At 40.1% G+C, this 25,991-nt stretch overlaps 1 long non-coding RNA gene across 1 annotated transcript; it reads right to left on the bottom strand.

Moving 5' to 3' along the window:
• Nucleotides 1–1,851: 1,851 nt before the first annotated feature.
• On the bottom strand, nt 1,852–24,171 carry LOC115290780. The gene is made up of 4 exons (XR_003908191.1): nt 24,048–24,171; nt 9,453–9,502; nt 9,051–9,129; nt 1,852–2,007 (listed from the first exon to the last, which is right to left on the bottom strand). It is a non-coding gene; the product is annotated as an uncharacterized LOC115290780 (long non-coding RNA).
• Nucleotides 24,172–25,991: the final 1,820 nt, after the last annotated feature.

Here is a 25,991-nt window from a genome sequence, read left to right as displayed (position 1 = left end):
GAGCCTGACCAGAGACCATTTCCTATAGATAGGCCATAGAGGAACCTAAACTATCAGTACGTTTTGCTCAATTTGGAAACAGAATAGAAAAAGCCATTTATGTGATTCAAAGATTGAATGGTATTAAGCTTGGACAGCCAGATGGGTATGTTGTTATGAGTAGAATTACATTTTAGCCTGAATTTTTGGGCCTGATGGGACAATGCATCAGTGGCACAGCTCCACTTTGTCTCTGACTCTGTTTTTTCTAGGTTTTATCTCTGACTAATCCCCTTCTGGTTGGGATAGTCTTGTTTAGGTATTTTATTAACGTCAACCCGGTTGGTGTCTTGGTGTCCATTCATGTTCACTTCACATCTCTGCTCAGATGCTTTATGTGTTCAGCTTACAGATTGGCTCTGAGAACATTGTTGTTTCCTGTTCCTAAATTTGAGGAGAAGACCTTATTCCAACCTCCATGTCCAGACCTACTATATAGGATCTTTATGTATTTATCTCCTTTGACCTTCACACCAAGTTCTTTATATATTTAGCTCATTTGACCTTCACATCAGTCTGGAAGTCTTCCTTTTACAGATTTAGAAACTGAGGGTCACAGATGCTAAGACATCAGCTCAAGTTCACAAAGCTTGAATGGTACAGAGAATGTTCAAACTCAGAGTTCTGCCTGCTGCTGTTGCTGCAGAGTAAGTACTACGTGGGTGACACTCAAGTTCTCATGTCACCTGCAGAAGAGAGGGGACCTAAAAAAAGTGATTTGGTCAAAGAACCCTCCAATATAGCATACCTTCATGTCTTTCTATCTTAATGTATGTGTCTCTTCCTAGATTTCTAGTCATATTTACTGAGTACTTACTATGCTGAGAACACATAGTAATACAAAGGTGCAAAGGCTACAGTCAATAGTCTAATAAGAGTATGCATAGGGACAGCCTCTAGAGAAGGTAATTTAACATTTTTCATTTTCCAAATGTGCATAACTTTTGACCAGCTGTTCTACTTTAGGAATTAGACACATATGCTCATAAAGCCTACAGTCTAAGAATATTGACAAACATGTAAATAAATGTAAAGTCTACAATCTCAAATTTATTTAAGTACATAAAGGAATAAAGAACTACTATCATTCAGGTTTCTGCCTGCACCAGTACTCTGTGTGTGTGTGTGTGTGTGTGTGTGTGTGTGTGTGTTATATGTATTTATTCATGAGAGAGAGATTTATTACAAGGTGTTGAGTTATGCAGTTGTGGAGCTGGCTAGGCAAGTCTGAAATCTGTAGGGCAGGTCAGCAAGAAAGGGAGGCTGGAAAATTTTGGGCAGGGGCTGATGCTGCAATTCCACAGGTGGATTTTCTTTTCCCTCAGAGAAACTGCAGGCTTGCTTTTAAGGCCTTTCAGCTGATTGGTTGAGGCAAACCTAGATTGTCAAAAATAATTCCCTTTACTTAAAGTCAATTTAAGTAGATTTTAATCCCATATACCAAATACCTTCACAGCAACTCCTAGATTGGTGTTTGATTGAATGATGGGGTACAATAGCCAGACTATAGCATAAAATAAACTAGCGCAAGAGGGTAAACTATTAATAAAAGTGCTAAACAGAGATGATCACCATGTCAAACATGTTTAACATGCCAAGCATGTTAAAGTATGTTACTAAAGTGTGTTGTTAAAGTATGCATGAAAATGAACCAAGGGCTGAAGGGGGAGGGGGAGGGAGGACGGGGTGATGGTCATGGAGCGGGGCACTTGTGGGGAGAAGCACTGGGTGTTATACGGAAACCAATTTGACAATAAACTATTATTTTAAAAAAAGTATGCATTCAATGGAAGAAACAGAGAAACTAAATCAAAGTGTCTTGAACAGTAAATTTATTGGTTTACAGCACAGGAAAACCAGAAATGGAGTGGAGTGCTTTGGCTCTGGCCATCTGTATGGCCCTCTGTCCTTTGCTGGCTCTATGTTCCAGCTGTTCGACAAGGTGGCTGCAGCAATTCCAGGTCTTATCTGCATGAGGAAGAGAGAGAGAGATCATATCTTCCTATTACTCTCTGAAGACTAGGAAACTCATTAAATGCCTCCAGCAAATTGGGTCTTAACTATCATTGCCCTGAGTTGATCATGGGTCCATATTTGGGCTAATCTTATGACTAGTGAATACTATGCACTAACGGACTAAGCCTCGAGGTCCGGAGTCAGTCAGTAATGAGGGGAATGAAAGGTCGTGATTGCCTTAGGCCAGGGCCTCCCAATCTTTTCGACAAGTAACAATGCCCATAAGGCTCACAAACTGGAACAGTTCAAAACAAGAACCTTGGGGCTACAGACTTCTCAGAATCCACCCAGTTGTCTCAAGTGATAAATATATCTATGCACCAATGGGTAGCAACTTGTATGTTGCATTAGGCCAATTAGGAAAAACCCCCTAGGGAAAGAATCCATCCCCAAATATGAGACTTCTACTCAGAGGAGGAAGAGTGGATTGGTTAGTGACAACACAATTGGTAATAAGGAGAGGGGAGTAGACAAGAAGGTTCCAAGAATTCAAGGATGTTTCCCAAGGTTCCCGTTTCCGTAACTGGGTAGACGCCAGTGGCGAACTAGAGCTGGAATGTGTTGGTTCACAAAGCAAACTTTTTGTGCCCTGTTCCACTTCTGTATTAAGTGATGTCACAGAAATTGACAAATGCTGCAAATCAGTGTTTTCCTCTAGAAATCAGTTTTTAATCCTTTACCAGCACATGAAGGGAGTGTCATGCCCCAAGATAGACACACTCACAGAGGAATAGGCTTGCTTTTATTTTCCTGTTGGAAATATTGTTCATTGCTTTTTTCAAATTGAAGTGAAATCACAAAATATAAAATTTGCAATCCTCCTTATCCTTTCTGAAGCTTATTCAAGCTCATGGTTATTGTATCTTTATTCATTATAATATTTTATTTTATTTTTTTTAATAAAAATGTTTAAAAATAAAAAATATTTAAATAAAAAATATCAAGTCTGGGTCTTGAACCCACGGACTGTGAGATCATGACCTGAGCCGAAGTCGAATGCTTAACTGACTGAGCCCCCCAGGAGCCCCTATAACATTTTATTTTTGAGACGGTAACACATTTACATTCAGAAGGTACAAAAGAATATCCAATAAAAAGTGTTCGTCCTATTTCTGTTGCCCAGCCATCCAATTTCCTTCCCTAGAGAAAACCCAGGGTAATGGATCTTTTGGTATAATTTCTGAAAAGAAATTTTTTAATTAAAACAAATTTTTTAACGTTTATTTATTTTTGAGAGAGAGAGAGAGAGAGAGAGAGAGAGAGAGAGAGAAAGAAACAGAGCATGAGCGGTGGAGGGGAAAATAGAGAGGGAGAAAGAGAATCCAAAGCAGGCTCCAGGCTCTAAGCTGTCAGCACAATGGCTGGTGCGGAGCTCAAACCCACAAACCATGAGATCATGACCTGAGCCGAAGTCAGACACTCAACCAACTGAGCCACCCCGGTACTCCTGAAAATTCTTAAATAAATAAATTCTTAGAATATTTTTAAACATATTCACACTGTGGTCTTGTTTTTCTTTGTCTAACAAAACATCTTGGGTGATTTCAAAACCAGACAAAGACCTCACTAAAAAGGAGAACTACAGACCTATTTCCCTGATGAACATAGATGCAAAAATTTCCAACAAGATACTAACCAACCAGATCCAACAATACATTAAAATAATTATTCACCATGATCAAGTGGGATTTATACCTGGGATGCAAGACTGATTCAATATCCACAAATCAAACAATGTAGAGACCCACTGCTAATATCATCCTCAATGGGGAAAAACTGAGAACTCCCCCCCGAAGGCCAGGAACACGACAGGGATGTCCACTTCTGCCAGTTATTCAACATAGTATTGGAAATCCTAATGTCAGCAATCAGACAACATGAAAAAATAAAAGGCAACCAAATCATCAAGGAGGAAGTCAAACTTTCACCCTTTGCAGACCACATGATACTCTACGTGGAAAACCCAAAAGATTCCACCAAAAACCTGCTAGAACTGATCCATGAATTCCACAAAGTCACAGGATATAATATCAATGCACAGAAATCAGTTGCATTTCTTTACACCAATAATGAAGCAACAGAAAGAGAAATCAAGGAATCGATCCCATTTACAATTACACCAAAAACCATAAAATACCTAGGAATAAGCCTAACCAAAGAGGTGAAAAATCTATACACCAAAAACTATGGAAAGTTTATGAAAGAAATTGAGGCAGACACAAAAAATAGGGAAATATTTAATGCTCATGGATTAGAAGCATAAATATTGTTAAAATGTCAATATGCCCAAAGCAATCTACATACTTAATGCAATCCCTATCAAAATAACACCAGTATTCTTCACAGAACTAGAAGAAATAATTCTAAAGTTTGTATGGATCCAGAAAAGACCCTGAAGAGCCAAAGCAATCCTGAAAAAGAAAGTGAAAGCAGGAGGCAGCACAATCCCAGATTTCAAGATGTATCACAAAGCCGTAATCATCGAGACAGTACAGTACTGGCACAAAAACAGACACTTACATCAATGGAACATAATAATGAATCCAGAAATGGACCCAGAAACATATGGCCAACTAATCTTTGACAAAGCAGGAAAGAATATCCAATGGAATAAAGAAAGTCTGAAGAAAAAATGGTGTTGGGAAAATTGGACAGTGACATGCAGAAGAATGAACCTGGACGACTTTCTTACCCCATACACAAAAATAAACTCAAAATGGATAAAAGACTTAAATGTAAGACAGGAAGACATCAAAATCCTAGAGGAGAAAGCAGGCAACACCCTCTTTGACCTCTGCTGAAGCAACTTCTTAACTCCAGCCGTCTCTGGAGGCAAGGGAAACAAAAGCAAAAATGAACTGTTGGGAAAAACAAAAGAAACAACCAGCAAAACTAAAAGGCAACCAATGGAGTGGGAGAAGATATTTGCAAATGAAATATCAGAGAAAAGGTTAGTATCCAAAATCTGTAAAGAACTTATCAGACTCAATACCCAAAAATCAAAGAATGCAGTAAAGAAATGGGCCAAAGCCACGAATAGACACTTTTCCAAAGAAGACATCCAGATGGCTAACAGACACATGAAAACTGCTCAACATCACTCATCATCAGGGAAATACAAATCCAAACCACAATGAGATACCACCTCACCCCAGTCAAAATGGCTAAAATTAACAACTCTGGCAACAACAAATGTTGGCAAGGATACAGAGAAAGAGGAACTCCTTTGCACTGCTGGGGGGAATGTAAACTGGTGCAGCCACTCTGGAAAACAGTATCAAGGTTCCTCAAAAAATTAAAAATAGAATTACCCTATAACCCAGCAACTGCCCTAGTAGGTATTTATCCAAGGGATACAGGTGTGCTGTTTTGAAGGGGCACATGCACCCCAATGTTTATAGCAGTGCTATCAGCAATGGCCAAAGTATAGAAAGAGCCCAAATATCTATAGACAGATGAATGGATAAAGACGATGTGGTATATATATATATACAATGAATATTACTTGGCAATCAGAAAAAGTGAAATCTTGCCATTTGCAATAATGTGGGTGGAACTAGAAGATATTATGCTAAGCGAAATTAGTCAGACAAAGACAAATATCATATGAGTTTACTCTTATGAGGAATTTAAGATACAAAACAAATGAACATAGGGAAAGGGAAGCAAAAATAATATAAAAACAGGAAGGGTGACAAAACATAAGAGACTCTTAAGTATAGAGAACAAACTGAGGGTTGCTAGAGGGGTTGTGGGTAATGGGATGGCTAAATGGGCAAGGGGCATTAAGGAAAACACTTGTTGGGATGAGCACTGGGTGTTATACATAAGGGATGAATCACTGGATTCTACTCCTGAAATCATTATTGCACTATATGCTAACCAACTTGGATGTAAATTAAAAAATAAAAAATAAATTTAAAAAATCTTGGGGATGCTTCCAAACCAGTACCTACAGAACCTCCTTACTTTTCTTTTACAGCTACAAGGTAATCCATTCACCTACAGCTACTATGAATGACTTTAAACATCCTTCTTTTTCAATCTATGCAGGTTTTTTAAAATTTATTTTTGAGAGACAGGGAGAGAGTGCAAGCAAGGGAGGTGCAGAGAAAGAGGGAGACACAGAATCTGAAGCAGGCTCCAGGCTCCGTGCAAGCTGTCAGCACAGAGCTCCACGAGGGGCTCGAACCCACAAACCGTGAAATCATAACCTGAGCCAAAGTCGGACGTTTGACTGACTGAGTCACCCAGGCGCCCCTATGTAAATATTTCTGTGAGACCAATTCCTACAGGCAGAATTGCTGGTCAAAGATTATGTATATTTGGAAGTTGAAAGATGTTGTTAAATTGCCTTCTGTTGATACTGCACTGGTTTGCGTTTTCATTAGCAGTTTGCTTGTTTCCTTATAGCCCTGCTCACAAAGTAGGTCTTCAAATTTCTTGTTCTTTGTCAATCTGATAGGGGAAAAATGGTATATCAGTGTAATATAAATTTCCTTTCCTTTTATTATACTTAAGGTTGTGCATCTTTTTATATGTTCATGGGCCATTTCTGTATTTTTTATTTTCATTTTTTGGTAAACTATCTGCTTGTATCCTTTTGAATGTACTCTATTGGGTTTTGGTACTTTGAAAATTAAATATTTGAAGTTGTTTTTATCTGAAAGAAATTATCCTCACTTTTTCCCCCTTTGTGCTATTCATCTTTTGGCTTTGTTTCTGGTGGTTTTTCCCATGCGGGTCTTTTTTTTGTTTGTTTGTTTTGTTTTTAATTTTATGTAGTTGAATCTGACACTTTTACATAGTGGAATCTTTTATGGCTTCTTGGTGTTATATAATACTTATTCACTCCAGAAATTATTAAAAAACTATTAAAAATGTAACCCAGCTTTTCCTGGTCCTTTTAGGTTTTCAATTTTACATTTAAAAATCTCTGCTTCATGTGGACTTTGTTCTACTTTTATTATTTTTCCCATGTGGCCAATATTATGTGTCGAATAATCCATCTTTTTCTCTGTTGTTTTTAAATGTCACTTTTAGACATTAATTTATAGAAGATAAATTAGGAAAGGGTGTGATACCTGCCATTTAGACAAAAGGCACTTCCCAAAGACAGCAAGAGCTGGCTCTCTTTTGTCTAAATGGCAGCATGAAACTCCTGGCTTGACACAGATTTCTCTGCTTTAATTTCCTATTAAGAATTCTGTGTGTGTCAGGGATGGGACAGGGAATGCAAAAGTTTTCTTAGGACAGTTGGGGAAACTGAGTTACATAATGTGTTGATCTTTGTTGTTCCTATTATTCTTTTCTTCTGGGGTGGGATCATACATATGAGAGAAGAAACTGCAGAACTAAGCTACTTCTTGCTTTCAACGACTTGGTTACTTCCCCCCTTTATCAAGAAGTTCCTTGTCTATTTCTTGGGTGACCTTAAGTTTGCTATGAATTTCAACTACAGAGAACAAAAACAAATGGTGAATACTATATTAAACAATTCATCTCATAGGGAGTAAAATTCCTATTCATAAGAGAAAATATTTTGACCACTATTTTGGAGAATGGAGAATTTTCTTGTAACTAAAGCTAAACATGGCTCAGACTCTGTAGACAGTGAGACCTTTAACAGTCATTGTTTATGAGGTTAGAAGAAGGAAAAAAAAAGGAGGAACTTCAGAGAGCTGACAGAGTGACCGGACATTGCGGCTCTGTCACATGCTGATCTCCAGAAATGGCCTCAGACCAGAAGACAAAGCCTTGTTGGTCTGAGGAGGTGAGTGGCTCAGGCACTTTGGTTATTCTTTTTGTACCTCCTGAGCTCCTGTGTGGAGCTGAGAGGTGATAGGCAGTCTAGTGGGTAGCTTGTGGTGGCATCCCCAATTCAGGGAGAAGATGGTTTGGCCAGCAGAGGCTTAAAAATACAAGTAACTTAATCACCTAAAGCATTCCTCAACACCTAGAGAACCTACGTTCTCCTTTCTTCTATCGACATACTTTGCCTACATGGCCCCATAGTACTTCCTTTACCCGCTGCAGGGTCCTTAGTGTTAATTTCAATTTGATTTCATATATATGTGTTTAGGTGGGGGAAACAGGGCCAGCAGATAGGAGAGGCACACTGTGTTGTCCCAAACCCATAGAATGACTCTAGGTTCCATTTCACCGCTTCCCTTACAAGGGAAATCTCAGGTAGAATAAAAATAGAGAGCAACCTGTGGCATCTTTGGCTGCTGTTTTTCCATAGTAGGTTATTGACCAGGACTGACTTTAGCATAACAGAAGCTTATTCTTTGTAAAACCAGGAGGTAGAAGAATCCTGTCCTTGGTCTTGGTTTTTCGAGCCCCAACTCACCTCTTATTGCCTTCTCACACTCTATAGGTGGTCCTATGACCCTTAGTACCTGATACATGACCCCTTTAATCTTAAGGTCTTGAAACAGGGGTCAGGACATTTTCTCCTGTCATAGCCACTAGCATATCAAGTAAAAATAACCTACATACTAAAGTAAATACACCCTCAAGTAAAATATTAAACCTATGTTATGTAAAGAAAACAAGGGGCGCCTGGGTGGTTTGGTCTGATTAAGTGTCCAACTTCAGCTCAGATCGTGATCTCATGGTTCATGGGTCCAAGCCCCATGTCGGGCTCTCTGTTGACAGCTCAGAGCCTGGAGTCTGCTTCTGATTCTGTGTCTTCCTCTTTCTCTCTGCCCTTCCGCTGCTTGTACTCTATCTCTCAAAATATAAACATTAAGAAATTAAAAAAAAAGAAAACACAAAGCCATTAAGCATAACATAAACACAAATCACATTCTTAAATGTTGGCCTCTTGAAAAGGGTAAGAAGAAAGGGAATGTATTAGCAGAGGAAGTAGGGGAGAAGAAAGAGGCAGGATATAGGAGAAAGCCATAGATTCAGTGGAGAAAAGCAACGGTGTGGACTCATATATACTCACTCCCCTTTGAGGTGTCAAAATATTAAAAAACAACTATTACCAGTTCTCCACTGCTTTCATTCTCAACTATTGGTTCTGGCTGAGGCAACCAAATCGTCATCTTCAGTGGAAATCATTTTCTAAACTCAAAAACAGGAACTAAAGTTAAGTACTGCAAGGTCCTGTCAGAAGCCAGATGATAAGAGCTGAATGCTTGTGTTTCCCCCAAATTCACACATTATAGCCCTGATCCCTAGGGCGATGGGATTTGGAGGTGGAGCCTTTGAAATATAATTACATTTAGATGAGGTCTTGAAGGTGGGATCTTCATGATGGGATAAGTATCTTTATAAGAAGAGGAACACAGAGAGATCTTGTTCCTTCCATGTGTATACACCGAATAAAAGGCTGGATGAGGACACAGCAAGAAAGTGGTCATCTACAAGTTAGGAAGGGTTCTTACCAGAAACTGAGTGTGTTGGCACATGGATCTTGGACTTCCACCCTTCAGAACTGTGAGAAATAAACGTCTATTGGTTAAGTCACCCAGTCTATGGTATTTTGTCATAGTACCCTGAGATGACCAAAACATCACAGAATTGGACAATCACATATTGGCTAAAGGTCATGGTCATAGTAGGGGTTAGTGGCATAGACCATGTGTGTGTGTATTGCAGGAGTCTGCATGTAAAAGTCCTCTCAAGGATTCTGATTTCAGTAAGAATCCCTGGCTTCCCTCATATAAAGCATCTTCATTTTGATATAGGCCCCTTAAATGCCAGGCTGTCCATAATACACAAAGGAATGAGTCACTAATGACGGAAGGTCAGGTGCCACTCCATGTTAAGGTTTGTTTCCTTATAGGGAAGGAAGAATTTTCCATTCTTTCTCAAATGGGGGAAAAAAAATCTTTTTTTCTTTGGTTTCAACTCTGCCATAGGCTAGAGATAGTCTTCCTGTAAGACATCCTTCTTTGTGGACATACTTATGTCAAAATATTTCCACCCTACTTCTCGCCTCCTTTCTGACCTTGTACACATGGTAAATGCTGCTTATTGAGTGGCTGTTGCTGGAAAAAGGGAGAGGTTGTGTTGGGGGCCCTCCGTCTCCCCGACTCACATGAACTGCTCTGGCTCTGCCTCAGCAGGATGACAGGGAGTGTTCCACCCACTGTGACTAACACTTCTGTTGAAGCCCTTAATTGCTGTCCCTCTGACAAGATTTCATAAGCACAGGCATGCTACGTCCTTCTCCCCCACCCTCCTCCAACAGATAGCAGATAAGCTGCTGCTGGGGTTTGGGGTGGAGAACAATTCACTTTCTCCTCATTTTCTAGAACCTTCCATAGCAGGGTGCCTTTAGAGAGCTAGCTAACGTAGCCTCTCATGGTCAATGGAGCCAATGACCATTTCATCTCCAAGAACATTATTGGTTTGGGGGCAAAGATTTGCATTTAATGAAAACAATAACTTTCCACAGCAGCTAGAAAACACAGTTCAGCTCTATTGTGGTGACAAGTGCTTACTTTCTTTCATACCAGCCCAAAGAAGTTTCACAGTTCAGAAACTCTCCTCACTACCAGTGGGTTAATAAATAGATGGAAATTTCTTTGGCAGTAGGCTGAGGAGCTGTGAGAGGGTAACCAGCACTCAGCTGATTCTTGCCACCCAGAGCAAGAGGAACTGGTTTTCGGCAACTGGTTTTAAAACACCAGTGGGGAAACCGATTACCCTCCAGGTAGAAGAACAGCAGCCAGGTTGTTCTGGATCATCATGCCCACCTCCTTCTTAGTCCCAGCCTTGTGTCAACTGTACCATTTCCCTTAGTTTAAATTCCAGAAACGCCATTTCCCTGAAATGTCTCTTCTCTGACCACCTGGCCACCCCAGGCTGCCTCTGGCCACACCTTGCCTGCAAGGTAAATAAGCACCTTTAATAATAACTTGGGAATAATCTCCCAAGTGGAAATCACAGATAGTCATCAAGAACAGAGGGCTCTTGCCTGGGCTTGCTCTGAAAAATCCCCTTTGCAGAGGGGTTGCAGCTGTCTCTTCAGCTCCCTTTTTGCGCATCAGTTGTCAAATTATCTGGATGTTTATTCTGTCAAATATTAACCCTTGTCCTTGGTTGCTTTAGTGAAGAGAGATGGGGGTGGAAGGTAAAAGAAAAGAGGAAGAGAAAGGGCATGTAGAAGGCAAAGTAAAAGATGCTAAGGGAGGACCAGAGGGAGGATGGGAAAGGATGACTCCGGAGGGTTGGGGAGGGGGCCAGCAGGTCATCTGGGCACAGGGGACCTCCAGCCTCACAACCTACTTTGTGCATGCTTCTCACTGGGTTCATTGCTCTGCTGGAAATTTCATTCTTATTGTCATGAAACAATATACAATTACCAAGTGAAAAAAAGCCAGGTTAAAAACAGCATGTATGACCCCAGTGTTTCAAGTGTTCGTTGGCATAAAGATTTGGAAGGCCACAGATAGAGATTTTAAGTGTTATCTTGGAAGGGTAGGATTACTGAGTTTTTATTATTTTTTTTCTTTTTGCCAATCTCTACTTTCTACAATGGATAACTATCTTAAAATAGAAAAGTTAAAATCATGCTAAAAAGGGAAAGGGGCATCTGGGTGGCTCAGTTGGTTAAGGGTCGGACTCTTGGTTTTGGCTCAGGTCGTGACCTCATGGTCTGTGGGAGCCCCATGTCCCACTCTGTGCCGAGCCTCTCTGATTCTCTGTCTCTTTCTCTCTCTCTGCGCCCACCCCAAATAAACATTACAAAATAAATAAATAAATAAATAAATAAATAAATAAATAAATAAATAAAAGGTAAGGGAAAGGACAGACACAAAAGAAACAATGGAGTTAAGGTTTTTGAGGTCATGTGATAATGCAGATATTTAATCAAACTATGCATTTCCCCTGTTTTAATTGCCTGATCTTTGCATTTTAACTACTACTAACACTTTTTTAAGACCTCTAATTTTTAAATCTTTAGATCTGTATTTCTTAAGTAGAGGCACACTGCTTAAGTGTGGGAATCAGCAAGGAAACTTTTTCAAAATACCCTTGTCAGGGTCCCACCCTCAGAAGTTCTGATTCAGAATATAGACACTGGGCCTCGGTAGGAGTTCTGAAAAACCTTCCCAGGAGCTCCAATTCTCATCCTGGTTGAGAATTCCATGGTTTGCAAGAGACGATTCACTGGGGGTACTGAAAGGAAATATTAGAACTTCTAATTTTATTTATTTTCTATGACATCCTTTAAAAATTTCTACTTACATATGTATTACTGCTCTATATAATATTAATATTATAAGACATGTATAATTTGCAAATAAATACATTGACATATTTGAGGGAGAGTGTCAAAGACGTTTTCCTTATAAGGATGTACAATAAAAAAAATCGGAGACAACTGCTTCAGAGAATTAATTATAAGTGGGATAACTCAAGGGTCCAACCAAAGAAATTTTTCTCCAGGCTGAGGTAGAGAAGTGTCACACTATGGGTGATGACTCATTTTGACCTACTTAGTTTCCTTCTTAGAGATGCATTACTATTTACTGGTCCTGGGTCATCATTCGTGGTGTATTACCTTCCCCAGGTAGGCTGCAGGTGTCTCCTTGGCAAATACACATGCACATACATGTCCCAACTACACACGTCAGCATTTGGAAGCCCTTAAAGCCTTCAAGAGTCTCATCATTATTCTGTGGTTTCTACATGCTGAGCTCTTATAGCTGCTTTGAAAAAGGCAGCCGGATTATCTTAATGTAAAAAGCAAAACAAGGAATAATAATTAGTAAATAAATATTGATTAAAAATTAAAACTACAGGAAAAAGGAGAGTGAGAAGTAAATCTTCTAGGTAAAGAGGGAGGATTGGACTGCACACATCTTTTTTGCTTTTTTCTAAAGCCTCAGTAAGATGAAAGGAAAGAAGTAAGAGCAATTAAAAATTTTTAACTCCTTATAGCAACAACATTTCAAAAGCTGAAAAGTAAGAAATGTGGCCATGACACTGTAGACAGGAGAAAAGGGAATCCTAATTGAGTAGTGGGGAAATTCAAGAAACCCACCAGAATTTCCCAAAGGCTCAGAAATTGGCAGCCCCGGAGACCTCTGGCAGTGAGGTGGGGGCATGCAAAACCATAAGGGGTGGTTCAAACTCTCTTTAGAAAGCAATTAGACTCCCAGATCTCCCCGTCCCACTCTCTGCAGAGCCAGGCCAGTACGCACCACAGAAAGACTAGATCAGAGGTCTGTAGATTGGAGGACATCGGGCAGAGATGAGGACTGGGTGCCATACTGAAAACAGAGGCATAAAGTGGATAGGTGGAGATCCACAGCTCCTTCCTTGCTGTGTTTCCCCAGTGCCTGCAGCCAGAATGATGTCTTTGGATATAAGCCTGTAAGAGTTCTCTCTGGGGAGTTTGGTCTCTCCAGGAGGAAAAACAAAGGCACTGATTTGGGAGTCCTCCAAGCAAACACCTCAGCTAGAATGTATGGTGGAGCCTCTGGTCAATAAGCCCCTAAGGCTCAGAACTTCCACTCAGTGTTTTCAGCCCATGTTCTTAAATAGAGCAGACAATCAAGGTTTACTAGACATGGAGAAAAGTCTCTTACATGAAATATAGAGACCAAAATGAAAAGAAGAAAGCAACTTAGAGAAAAAAGAAATCATGCAGGTTGAAGAAAGCATCCAATACCCTCTGATTAATATCCTAAAAGCTGGGGCACCTGGGTGTCTCAGTCAGTTAAGCATCTGACTCTTGATTTTGGCTCAGGGCATGATCTCACATTTTGTGGGTTTGAGTTCCGCATGGGGCTCTGCACTGACAGGGCAGATCCTGGTTGGGATCCTCTCTCTCCCTCTCTTTCGATCCCAATCCCCTACTTGTTCTCTCTCTCTTTCAAAATAAATAAATAAACTTTAAAGAATCCTCAGAACTAAGATATGTAAACATCAAATAAATATATGACATTAGAAAAAGGAATATCCAGGAACAAATATTAGACCCCTTGGAAATTAGAAATAGGATAATAAAAATTAAAATTCAATAAAAGGTTTAGAAAATTAAGAAGAGTAAGTCTCTGAAATTAGAGCAAAAGAGAAATAAATAAAGATTAGAAAAGTGAGGAATCCAGGACAGAGATCTAATTTATGAAAATAGGAATTCTAAAAAGAGAGAACAGAGGAACCAGAGGAGAGGCCACCATTAAAGACATAATTGAAAAATATTTCCCACAACAGAGAAGCATATGTTTCTGAAATGAAAGGTCCATCAAAGCCTACACAATGAAAATAGACCCACACCAAGACACACCAGTGTGAAATCTCAGAACAATGAAGACAACAAGCTTCCAAAGAGGAGGAGAAAATCACTCCTCTGTAGAGGGGGATGAATTACAATGGTTTCAGGCTTCTCAATAGCAAACCCAGAGGCCAGATGACAACAGCCTTCAAAATTCTCCAAGAAAATGATTTCCAGTTTAAAACTCTATACCCAGCCCAAACTATCTACCAAGTGTCAGGCTGGATTAAGAATGTTTCAGAGGTTCCTGGTTGGCTCAGTCGGTTGAGCATCTGACTCTTGGATTCATGTTTTGTGAGATTGGGCCCCATATAGAGCTCTGTGCTGGCAGCATGAAGCCTGCTGGGAGCTCTCTCCTCTCTCTCCCTCTCTCTCTCTGCCCCTCCCCACACTCCCATTTCTCTCTCTCTCTCAAAATAAATAAACATTAAAAATTTTTTTTCGAAAGTTTCAGACATACAAATTCTCAAGAATTTTTCTCCTGTGCCTCTGCCCCAGGAAGTTCCCAGCACATTTGACAAAACATGAAGCAAATAATTAAAGAGGACAGAGGACACCAGAGCTTGCCCAGAGGGGAAGTACCCCTGGGATGACCATGAAGAGAGATTCCAAGATGAAAGCTCTGCATCAGGTTCAGGCTGTAGTGCATTAGAAGGCGTTGGGAGAGATCTAGGGGGAGACTGGTGAAATTGTTGGAGTACCAAAAGATTCTGAATGTCTTGAGAGCAGACATTGACAGACATTGACATTTAAATGCGTAGAAAATGAAGCAAACAAAAAGTTAGAGAGTTATTAGCTCCAAGGACAACAAAAAGGTGTGCAGGAAAGGAACTTTTCACGATTTACCGTGGCTCAGCTGTGGGTGGTGTTTTATAGCCACTGCAATATAAACATTGATGAGGACATCATGAAACAGGAAGAATGGAGGATGGGGAAGGATGAACGTGTATGGTGGGAGCAGTGGGAGGAAAGACACCTTATCTTCTATCCTGGACACAAATCAGATAATGGCTAACATTGAAAGAGGAAGGAATGGCATTTCAAGCTTGTTAATCTGGAGACCTGGAGATAAATACCAAAAGAAAGAGGCTTAAGTGTGGGAAAAGGTGAGGGGGAGAGGGGATTGCTGTTTTTCATGACAAGTTTTGTAGCACTATGTGACGTTGTACACTATGTGCATGTAGAACTCTAGGGGACAAAGAGAATATTTAAAAAGTGCCTATTAATATTTTCTCAGGAAAAACAAAGCACATCTCCTTTCCTCTCTGGATTCTAATTCCCAGAACTATGCTTGCTAGAGGCTGCTTGCTGTTCCTTGCGAGCTCCTCCAAATATATTCTGCAGCTGTATATACACTTACACTTGCCTCATAAAATACAGTCCTGATTGAATCTTGTGATCCACCATGATCTTGAGTCAGACACATCCAGGCCACTTTCATTTTTGGAGGCTCCCAATATATCGAAAAAGGAAAAACTGCAAAAATGGGATTTAAAACTGTGGGTGAGCTTTATGTATCTATGTTAATAAAGGAATATCTTTATCAGACAGAGTGATGTCAGATTTCTACATTTCAGGCCCTATGAGAATGTGAGGCCAGGCTGAGCGGTCTTCCTGCATCCCACCCTCCCCCCAGCACTCCCTGCTCCCTCCTGTTCTGTGCTCCGTCTTACCCTGAGATCCTTTTCTAATTTTACCCTCTTCCCTCTTCCCTTACCCCGCCTGTTATTGTGCTATTTCCTTCCCTTCTACAGAATGTGTATGTATTATTCTGCATTTGCCTTCACTGAGCTTCATTCAATTCTGAGCAATTCCTCTGGCTCTTCCTCACTCTGCTGTCACCTGTCCTTTGAATCAATATGCTCTCCATCCTAACAACCCTCATTAATTCATTAAAATGCCCTCCTCCACCTGTTTTCCATTTTGGTACCACAGTCACATTTAATGAGCATGCTGGCCATTCCATTATTCAGGTCACTGATGAGATGTTACATCACCGGCCCTGATCTCTGTGGACACCACATTTGTTATGTCCTCCCAGGTTAATAATAATCCACTATACTCATTCTCCAGGCATGCAGCCACTTGTAATTATGTGGTTTAGAATTTAAATTTTAGACCAGTGATTTGAAAACCTGCTTGCATGCTAGAGACACCAAGGGAGACATTTAAAATATGGATCCTGGATCTCACAACAATCCTATCATACTATATTAAAAACTTGGCCCAATAAATGAGCCTGGTCACCTTAGATACAGAATCTTCTTTGTCTCTTTGAAGAGAAGAAAAGTAAACTATTAGAGATGACGTTCAGGGCCTTACAGTACAGAGAGGTGACAGGCGGTCAAATTTTAAGTTGTAGTTTTCCTTTTCTTGGATTCTAAAGGGAAAAAAAATTAACTTGGTCATGGGTGCTGTATTAGTTTTCTATTTTCATTGTAAAATAAATTACCACAAATGTAGTGGCTTGAAACAACACAAATTGATTATTTTATAGTTTGGGAAGTCAGAAGTCTGACATGGGTCTCACTGGTCTAGAATCAAGTTGTTAGCACAACCATTCTGGCTCTACTTCTTGCCTTTTCCTGCTTCCGGAGCTGCCCGCATTCCTTGGCTTTTGTGGCCCCATTTTTCCAGCAATGTGGAGTCCTACTCACACTGTGCCCTCTCTGGCTCTCTTTCTTATCTCCCTCTTTCTGCTTAAAAAAGGAAACTTGTTATTTTGTTGGCCCTGCCCAGATATTCCAGGATAATTTCCCTATCTCAAAGTCTGCTGATTAGAAATCATGTGTTTTTGCCTGTAGCCTAACATGATCACAGTTTCAGGGAGTAGGACATGGACATTATTTTGGGCATGGGGCATTATTCTGCTTACCACTGGGACATATTCAGTTTTCTCCTAGTAATTTTTCTTTCTTTATTTTGAGAGAGAAAGAGAATACATATGCAAAGGGGGGAAGGGCAGAGAGAGGGAGAGAGAGAATCTCAAGCAGGGTCCTTGATGCCATTGCAGAGCCCAAAGCAGGGCCATGAGATCATGACCTGAGGCGAAATCAAGAGTCTGACACTTAATTGACTGAGCCACCCAGGTGCCCCTCTCTTAGTAATTTTTAGATAAGATATGAGTGCGTATAAAACTCTTCAGTTAGAATTCTACACAAAACTCATAACGCCTTGGGCACAAGTGACACATCCTGCCTCCTACCTAAAGGCCTATCCCCAGAGCCCAGGGACCTGCTGTGATGAGGGCCTCCCATATCAGGCTGCAGGACAATTGCTTACCCTTGACTCTGGAGACCACCTCATTAGATCAGCAGCCTCAGTGTGGGATCACTGTGTTCATTGTAAGCTGGAAATCTCTTTCCCATGGACACTGGTGGAACTTGGAACTTGGTGGGCACATGTAGGCTTGGAACAAGCAGTACAGTCATCCCTGGGTTAATTTCAATCCAGTCTCAGTCTCTATGGCTGCACAAAGGATTCTAAACCACAAGTTTCCATTGGAAAGTCCCTAGTGCCTTTTTATGTTCCCCATTGAATCAGAAGCTCAAGAGGTGGGGCCCAGAAATCTGCATTCTTTAATTATTTACAGTTTAATTCTCTATACTGTCAGGGTTAGGAACTATGGGTTTAGACCATGTTTTTTTAGTTTAATGAATATATTGTAAGGATTAAAACTGAAACCTTGCCAAAATCAAGATTATTAGTAGCACCTGTTACTTTTTGGGAAATGTCAGATTCTCACATACAATTAACATATATTATGTACTTACGTATATTATATTTATATATTACATAGCATATTATGATATGTTAATGTATATTAATGACATATAAGTGTTATTCTTATATATTACTCTCTGATAGAAAAATAGCAGATTAAAAGTATGTTCTATTTAAGAAAATCCAATGGATTGAAACCAAATTTATAAATAATAATGATAACAACAACTAAGAGGTAATAATTTATATTACAAAGTGATTCATTGTATTATTTCCTTTAAACAACATATCCCTCTAGGTCTCTTAAAATATCAATCAATACACAAAAATTCAGTTTATATATTGTTTTTCAGGAACATTTCTAGTGCATCAAGCATGGCGCACCTGACTCCTGATGAAGCTGAGCATGCAGTTTGAGGAATTTAAGTGGAAGGAAAAACAGAGTTGACTCGTCTGTGGAATCTGTTGCCCAGGTCTTCCTCTCGGTGGTGTCCCAGGGCCAGGTAAGCTACCTCCCTCCGTCACACCCTTGTCTGTAGTCGAGCTCACATGGCTCCACCTTTAGGCTCAGCCTTGTACTCATCTCTGGGGTGACTCGTGAAGTCACAGGAGTTTCAGAATCTCTAGCTCAGCACTGAGAACAAGCATCAAACAGCCTTGACATTGGTCCTCACTTCTGATAATTGGGATTTCGGCTTTCTTCCTCAAGTGCTGGCCTATAGCTTGGGCTTCTGCTTGGAGCGTCTGCCTTCCTTGGAGCTTTTTATTGCTTCTCACAATGGCAGGCTCTCAGGACATTTAACTTGAAACCTTAGCCATGTGTGCAGAACCTGAGCTTGTCCCTGAAGAGACAGGCTCAGATCCACCAACCAGGGGCTTGAGAAGGAACTTGTTCTGTTGTTCTAGGATCCTATAATGATCTGGCCATCCTCACCACCTTCACGATGGGCCCTCTTGAATGCCCGTGACATTGCAGCACTGGGCTTTCTTCATTTTGGTTCCAGACCCCTGGGTCTGTTTGTGGCCTTAAACTGGGCCCTGGCCTGCTTGTCTGAAGCTATAATTCTCTCTTCATGTTAGCTTTTCTTCTGACTCATGGATGAGATCTCATTCTCTATATCCCCAGCTGCTCATTGTGACCTTGCTTCAAATTAAGTAGCCTGGATCCATCCTAATGGAAGAGGATCTCCTTCTAGATGAGAGCCTCTTAGATCTCAACACCTGCCCAGAGTAGCTTTGGCACCTCTCGGTGTAGTGGTTTGCTCTGTTGTCCATCCTTTGTAAGACCTGCCTTCCATCTGGCTGCATGGTATCAAGTGGTTATTTGAGTCCCAATTCTTCCATGTTTGCTTAACTTGTTTGATCCTGAATAGATTTTATAGGTTCTTCACATCAAAATGATCTGACCTATTTCATAAGGTAGTTGTGGAATAATGTATGTAGAATGCCTTGTGTTGGGCCTATGTAAGGAGATATTACTATTTCTTTGTCTTACTTGTTCTCCATTGACTGCTGGTCAGTGTGGCTAAAAGCCCCCACATCTCATGGCCAAACAGGTCCACAAAATTCTCTCTGGATGACCTATTTCATCTCTACTTCCTTAGAAGTTAGTAAAGGCCTGAGTTATTTGCAATTTTTGAGGCTCTTTGTATATAAATAAATGTTAAAAGAATGAAAAACTAAGACACGGACCAAAGAAAATATTTGCAAAACACATATCTGTGAAAGAATTTGTATCCAAGATATTTTTTAAAACTTCTTAAAACTCAAAACAAGGAAGCAAACAACCCAATTAAGAAGTAAAAAAGTGGGCAAAAGATCTGAGCAGATACATCACTAAAGAAGATATGCAGATGACAAATACTCACATGAAAAGATCCTTAACATAATATGCCATTAGGGAATTACAAATTAAAAGGAAATATACCACTACATACCTATTAAAACAGCTGAAATCCAGAACATTGGCAACACCAAGTGCTGGTAAGGGTTTGGAGCAAAAGAAACTCTCATTCATTGCTGATGAAATGCAAAATGGTACAACCACTTTATTTTTAAAAATTTTTATAGATTATTTTTTAACTTTATTTATTTTGAAAAAGAGACAGCCCATGCGTGAGTGGGGGAGGGGCAAAGAGAGAGGGGGAGAGAGAATCCCAAACAAGATCCACACTGTTAGCTGAGAGCCTGACACAGGGCTTGAACTAACAAACCATGAGATCATGACCTGAGCCAAAACCAAGAGTTGGACTCTTAATCGACTTAGCCACCCAGACTCCCTGGTACAGCCACTTTAGAAGACAATTTGATGGTTTCCTGCAAAACTAAACATACTCTTACCATTTGATTTTACCCAAATGAATTGAAAACTTATGTTCACACAAAAACCTGCACACAGATATTTATAGCAGCTTTGTTTATAATTGCTAAAACTTGGAAGCAACGAAAGTATCTTTCATTAGGTGAATGGATAAATCAGTGTGGTACATCCAGACAAATAACCACATGATCACTCTTCTGTGATATGAAATATTGAGCCATCAACCAGGGAAAGACATGGAGGAAGCTTAAATGCATCTTGCTAAGTGAAGAAAGCCTGTCTGGAAATTCCACATAGTGTATGATTCCAACTTCATGACATCCTGGAAAAAGCAAAACTATGGAGACACTAAAAAGATCAGTGGTTGCCAATGGCCCAAGGGTAAGGGATGAGAGGTGAACAGGTCAAACATAGGGGATTTTTGAAGCAACAAAGCTAGTCTGTATGCTATTGTATGGTGAATATATGTGCATTTGCCAAAATCCTTTAGATATGTTCAACACAAAGAGCAAAACTTAAGATAAATTATGGACGTCAGTTAGTAATTATGAGTCAATATTGGTTCATCAGTTGTAACAAATATATACCATACTAACACGAAATATTAACAATGGGAAAAACTGTGTGCAAATGGGATAGGGCAGGACGTGGGAACTCTGTACTATTTGCTCAATTTTTCTGTCAATAAAAAACTGTTCTAGGGGCACCTGGGTGGCTCAGTTGGTTGAGAGTCTGGCTTCGGCTCAGGTCATGATCTCAGAGTTTGGGGGTTGGAGCCCTGCGTCGAGCTCTGTGCTGACAGCTAGCTCAGAGCGTGGAGCCTGTCTTCAGATTCTGTTTCTCCTTCTCTCTCTGACCCTCCCCTGCTCACACTGTCTCTCTCTCTGTCTCTCAAAAATAAATAACATAAAAAATTTTTTAAGCTGTTCTAAAAAGTAGTCTATTAGTTAAAAAAATAAACAGTAATAAACATCATTTTAAATGTGGTTTATTTTAAATATTTCCATTTAAAAACCCAGTGCTTTTAAAACAAACAAAATATAACACAATGTAATTGTGCTGTTCATAAGGTAATTGTGGGATTATAAATATCTTTTTTTAACTCCAGTATAATTAGGAATTATAAATATCTTAATGCATAATGCATGACAGATGAATGGTCTGGTAATGGAAGGCATGTTCCCAGCTGCATGATGAGAGTTTTCTTCCTTCAATCCTCTGAGTGCATCTCTATAATGTACATGAAACTTCACTTGGCAATAACCAGCATGGAGCCCCTTCCTTAATGTGAGACCTCTGGTAATGGAGCACCATAATGGGTCCTACTGGGGCTTAGCTTTGTTTTTCCAAACCTGCTTCCAGTCCTATCAGTTCTGCTTTTGAACTTGAGTGGGCTGGCTGTTAGTTCTAGTGCTAACTGCCTATCTACCTAAACGTCCAAGGCTCACCTGCTTGTGATGTCTCATTCCTATTGTCTGCCCACCTACTGAGCCTGGGCCAGCCACAATACTGAACAACTACAATGACTCTACCATTGTGTTTTGCCTGCTGGAATATTTCTGGTTAGTAGATCTCAACAGAGAGGGGACTAGAGATTGAAAAAGAAGACCAATTTCATTATGCATAAGGCTTTCCTGCAGGGTCACTTCTGTGTCTTTGCTATACTTTCTCTGTCCCCAAGGGTGAGGCCTAGTTCCCAGACAGATAGAAATAAACACACTTTTCTTTTGTTTTTTCCAAGTTTTTTCTAATTATGATAGTAGTAAGTACTCTTAGAAAATGTGCAGTTCCACAGAAATACATAAAGAAGCACAGGGGAAAAAAAGTCATCCCAAATCCTGTATTACACAGAGGCAATCACTAATGCTATTTAATTATGTACTTTTAGGTCCACGTTCACTCTTGAACATCACACAATTAGATTTTGCCTCCTCCATTTTTCTGGAACTACACTCCCATAGGTCAATATCTGGCAGAGGCGACCTTCTTGGTGTGCTCTGGATTCCATCTTGTCTTCCTTCTCAAGGACTTCACTTCTGTAATTATTCACTTCTGCCTGCATTATCCGTTCTCCCCTTTAGTGGATCACTCCCATCAGTCCACCTGCCTGCCTCAATATTGCCCATCTTAAATTCTTCCTTAAACCCATTACCTCCTCTCCGCTCCTCTTCATAGTAAAACATCTCAAAAGAGATGTATATTTACCACCTCAACCTTCTCTCCTCCAATACTCTTTAGTTGCTTCAATAGGGCTGTCTTCACTCTGCTGAAAGGGCTCTTATCAAGGTCATTAGTGACTTCCGTTTTGCTAAATCTAACGGCTAATTCTCTGTCCTCATCTTCACTTCTCAGTAGTATTTGACATAGTTCAATCTCCTTCCTTTCAGAAATCATTTGTGCTGTTGACTTCTGTCGATAGCACACTCTGCTGGTTTTCCACTTATTCCACTCTACCTCATCCCTCTTTTTTTGGTCCTACCTTTTATGTCTGGTTTCGACATATTGATTGATTCCAAGGCTTGATTTCAGGCCTCTGTCTATAATCTCTCCTTGGTAATCTCACCAATCCCACCGTTTTAAATATCATATATATGATATTGACTCTCAAATTGTTATCTCTAATTTTAGCCCTTAGGATTAGTTTGGTGGATTAGGTTGTATTTACCAGCAAAAGCGCAAATAATAGTGGCTTAAACAAAATAAAAGTTTGTGCTCTTTTATCAATACTAAATGAAATTCAATATACAAGGATATTTATTCAATATGTAAGGACATATATATTTTTTTAAGTTTATTTATTTATTTTGAGAGAGTAGCGGGGGAGGAAGAATCCCAAGCAGCCTCTTCACTGTCAGTGACATGGGGCTTGAACCCACGAACCATGAAATCATCACCTGAGCTGTAGTCAGATGCTTAACTGACTGAGCTACCCAGGTGCCCCATAAGGAAGCATATTTGATGTACCAGTTTGAAGGAAAACAAACTAAGACCTGTACTGTGGCTTGATTGCCATCAGAGGCCCAGAGGACTTCCTTTCACCTGTTTCATTATCTCAGACCTTGGTGTCCATCCTCCAGGGCACTTCATTTTTTCAACATGGCTTCTGGGGATCCAGCCACATCATAAACATTCCAGATTGCAGATAGCAGAAAATCAGCAGGACAAAAATGTTCACTTCCCAGCTGAAGTTTAAGGGGGCTTTCTAGTTTCTTTACAAAACTTCCACTTGTACCTTATTATCTACAACTTAGTCATATGGCCACAGTTAGTTGCCAGGAAGGCTGGGAAATATAGTCTTTATTTTATTTATCATTATACCTAGCTAAATATCAGGGTTCTGTTATAGAAGAAGAAAAAGAAAGTGGGTATTGGGTAGAAATCTAGCAATCTCTCCCACACTAACTCTGACTCTTCCCTGTGCTGTAAACTTACCCATCTCCACATTCATAACATCTCCTTTTGGGTGTGTAACGGGCTTTTCATACTAAACTTAGATAAACCTCTTAATTCCCTCCACCCTCAAACCTGCTTCTCCCAGCCTTTTCTATTTCAGTAAATGGCTTCACCTCATTGCTCAAACTAAAAATCTAAAGTCATTTTTTAAAAAAGCACCTTTTGTTATAAAACTCAAACATACTGAAAAGTAGAGCAAATAGTTTAAATAACACCAATAGACTCAACATCTATTGTACTTCTTTTACCTACTTTTTTAAATTGAACTATTTTGAAGTATAGTCACTGTCAGGCACCTAGGTGCTCAGTTGGTTGGGCGTCTGACTTCAGCTCCAGTCATGATCTTGAGTTGGGCTCTGTGCTGTCAGTGAGGAGCCTGGAGCCTGCTTCAGATTCTGTGTCTTCCTCTGTCTCTGCCCCTCCCCTGCTCACACTCTGTCTCTCTTTCTCTCTGTCAAAAATAAACATTTAAAAAAGTAAAGTATAGGCATTGTGACATTTAACTCAAATTCTTCAGTTTGAATCTCTAAAACATAAAGGCATTTTTGTGCATATCTGTGATACTATCAACAGTCTTATCAAAAAGAACAATTCTTGGGACGCCTGGGTGGCTCAGTTGGTTAAATGTCCAGCTTCGGCTCAGGTCATGATCTCACAGTTCGTGGGTTCTAGCCCTGCATCAGGCTCTGTGCTGACAGCCAGCACAGAGCCTAGAGCCTGTTTCAGATTCTGTATTTCCCTCTCTCTCTGACCTTCCCCTGCTCGCACTGTCTCTGTCTCTCAAAAATAAAAATAAAAACCATAAAAAAATTTTAAAAAAAAGAACAATTCTTGACCCTTCTCTTCCTCACCTTCCACAGCTAATCAATCAGCAAGTGATGTCAGCTCGCCAGCCACTCCTCACTCTTTCCAATGCCACCCCATCCTAGTCACTATCAACCCTTAACTAGTCTTTTGCTCTACGTTCTTCCTTCAAACTCTCTATTTTGCACAAAGACAAAACTGGTCTTTCAAAAACTTAAACCAATTTATATCACCTCCTTGATTAAAACCCTCCAGTGATTTCCCTTTGTGATTAGATTAGAATCCAGTCTTCTTTGAGACATACTTGACCTAACTCCTGCATACCTTTCTAAGCTCTCCTCCTTCTCTCCCTCCTGCCTTATTTTGTTCCTTTGAATACCAGAGTAATTTCTGCCTAACTCTAGTATTTAGGCTGTACCTTCTGCCTGGAAATTTTCCCCCCTGAGATTGTTGTATGGCTGGTTTCTTCTCATTCTCAAGTCTTACCACAAATGTCACCTCCTCAGGGAAGCTTCCTCTGCTCATCCTATCTGGAGAGGTGCCTCCCATCTGTCTTCAATCAATTCATAATCTGTTATCCTGTTTTATTTAATGTGGCCTTTATTGCTATTTTAAATTATATTATTTTTTTTACTTACTGATGGCCCGTCTTCCTCTTGTGAATGTAACCTCCACAAAAGTGCCTAGAACAATGTATGGTGCAAAATATATAATCCACAAATGATGTTGGAGAATAAATTAATAAATTGATCTCTGGATATTGAAAGACTGCCTTAAGACTGTCTCCTCTTGTGGCCTTTTTGATGCCATACCCTTCTAGTCCTGCTATCCCTGGAATGCCTCAGAACACCTTTTGTGGCACAACTCCCATCTGATGATTCTATAATTATTCTTTTCATGCCCAGTACCATGTATTGCTTGGCCACAGCTACCTGGACAAGAGACAAGCACCTGATCCCAAGGCAGCACCTGTGGGTTGGCCTAGGTGCTACCCAGGCTCAAGAGCTCCAACCACATGTTCTCTATGATGGGTGATCGCTAAGTAGATAAATTAGCTCATTTCTCATGAGGAATGTGAACAGAGTGAGAGGGAGCACGAGAGACAGAGAGATACTGTATGGGGAGCAGGAGAAGCAGGGACAGAGAGTACTTGGTGACTACAAGGATGCCTGTAGCGGGCAGATGGGCATGTAGCCTAATCACAACTTCACCATATCTTGGTGACTTTTCAGGCTCTATAAGTCCTGCTGCTATTTAAGAACGTCTTCTAGTTTTCTGTGCAACTTTACAATAACCTCTACATCCAAGGTCACTTATCTGTTCCTCATATGGCAAAGAACCTAACCCAAACTCTCCCTAAACAGTTTCACTAGTTTTATTCAACAACCATTT

This window comes from Suricata suricatta, chromosome 4 (genome assembly GCF_006229205.1).
Source record: "Suricata suricatta isolate VVHF042 chromosome 4, meerkat_22Aug2017_6uvM2_HiC, whole genome shotgun sequence".
NCBI classification, from domain to species: Eukaryota; Metazoa; Chordata; class Mammalia; order Carnivora; family Herpestidae; genus Suricata; species Suricata suricatta.
This window is presented reverse-complemented; position numbering and strand designations above follow the sequence as displayed.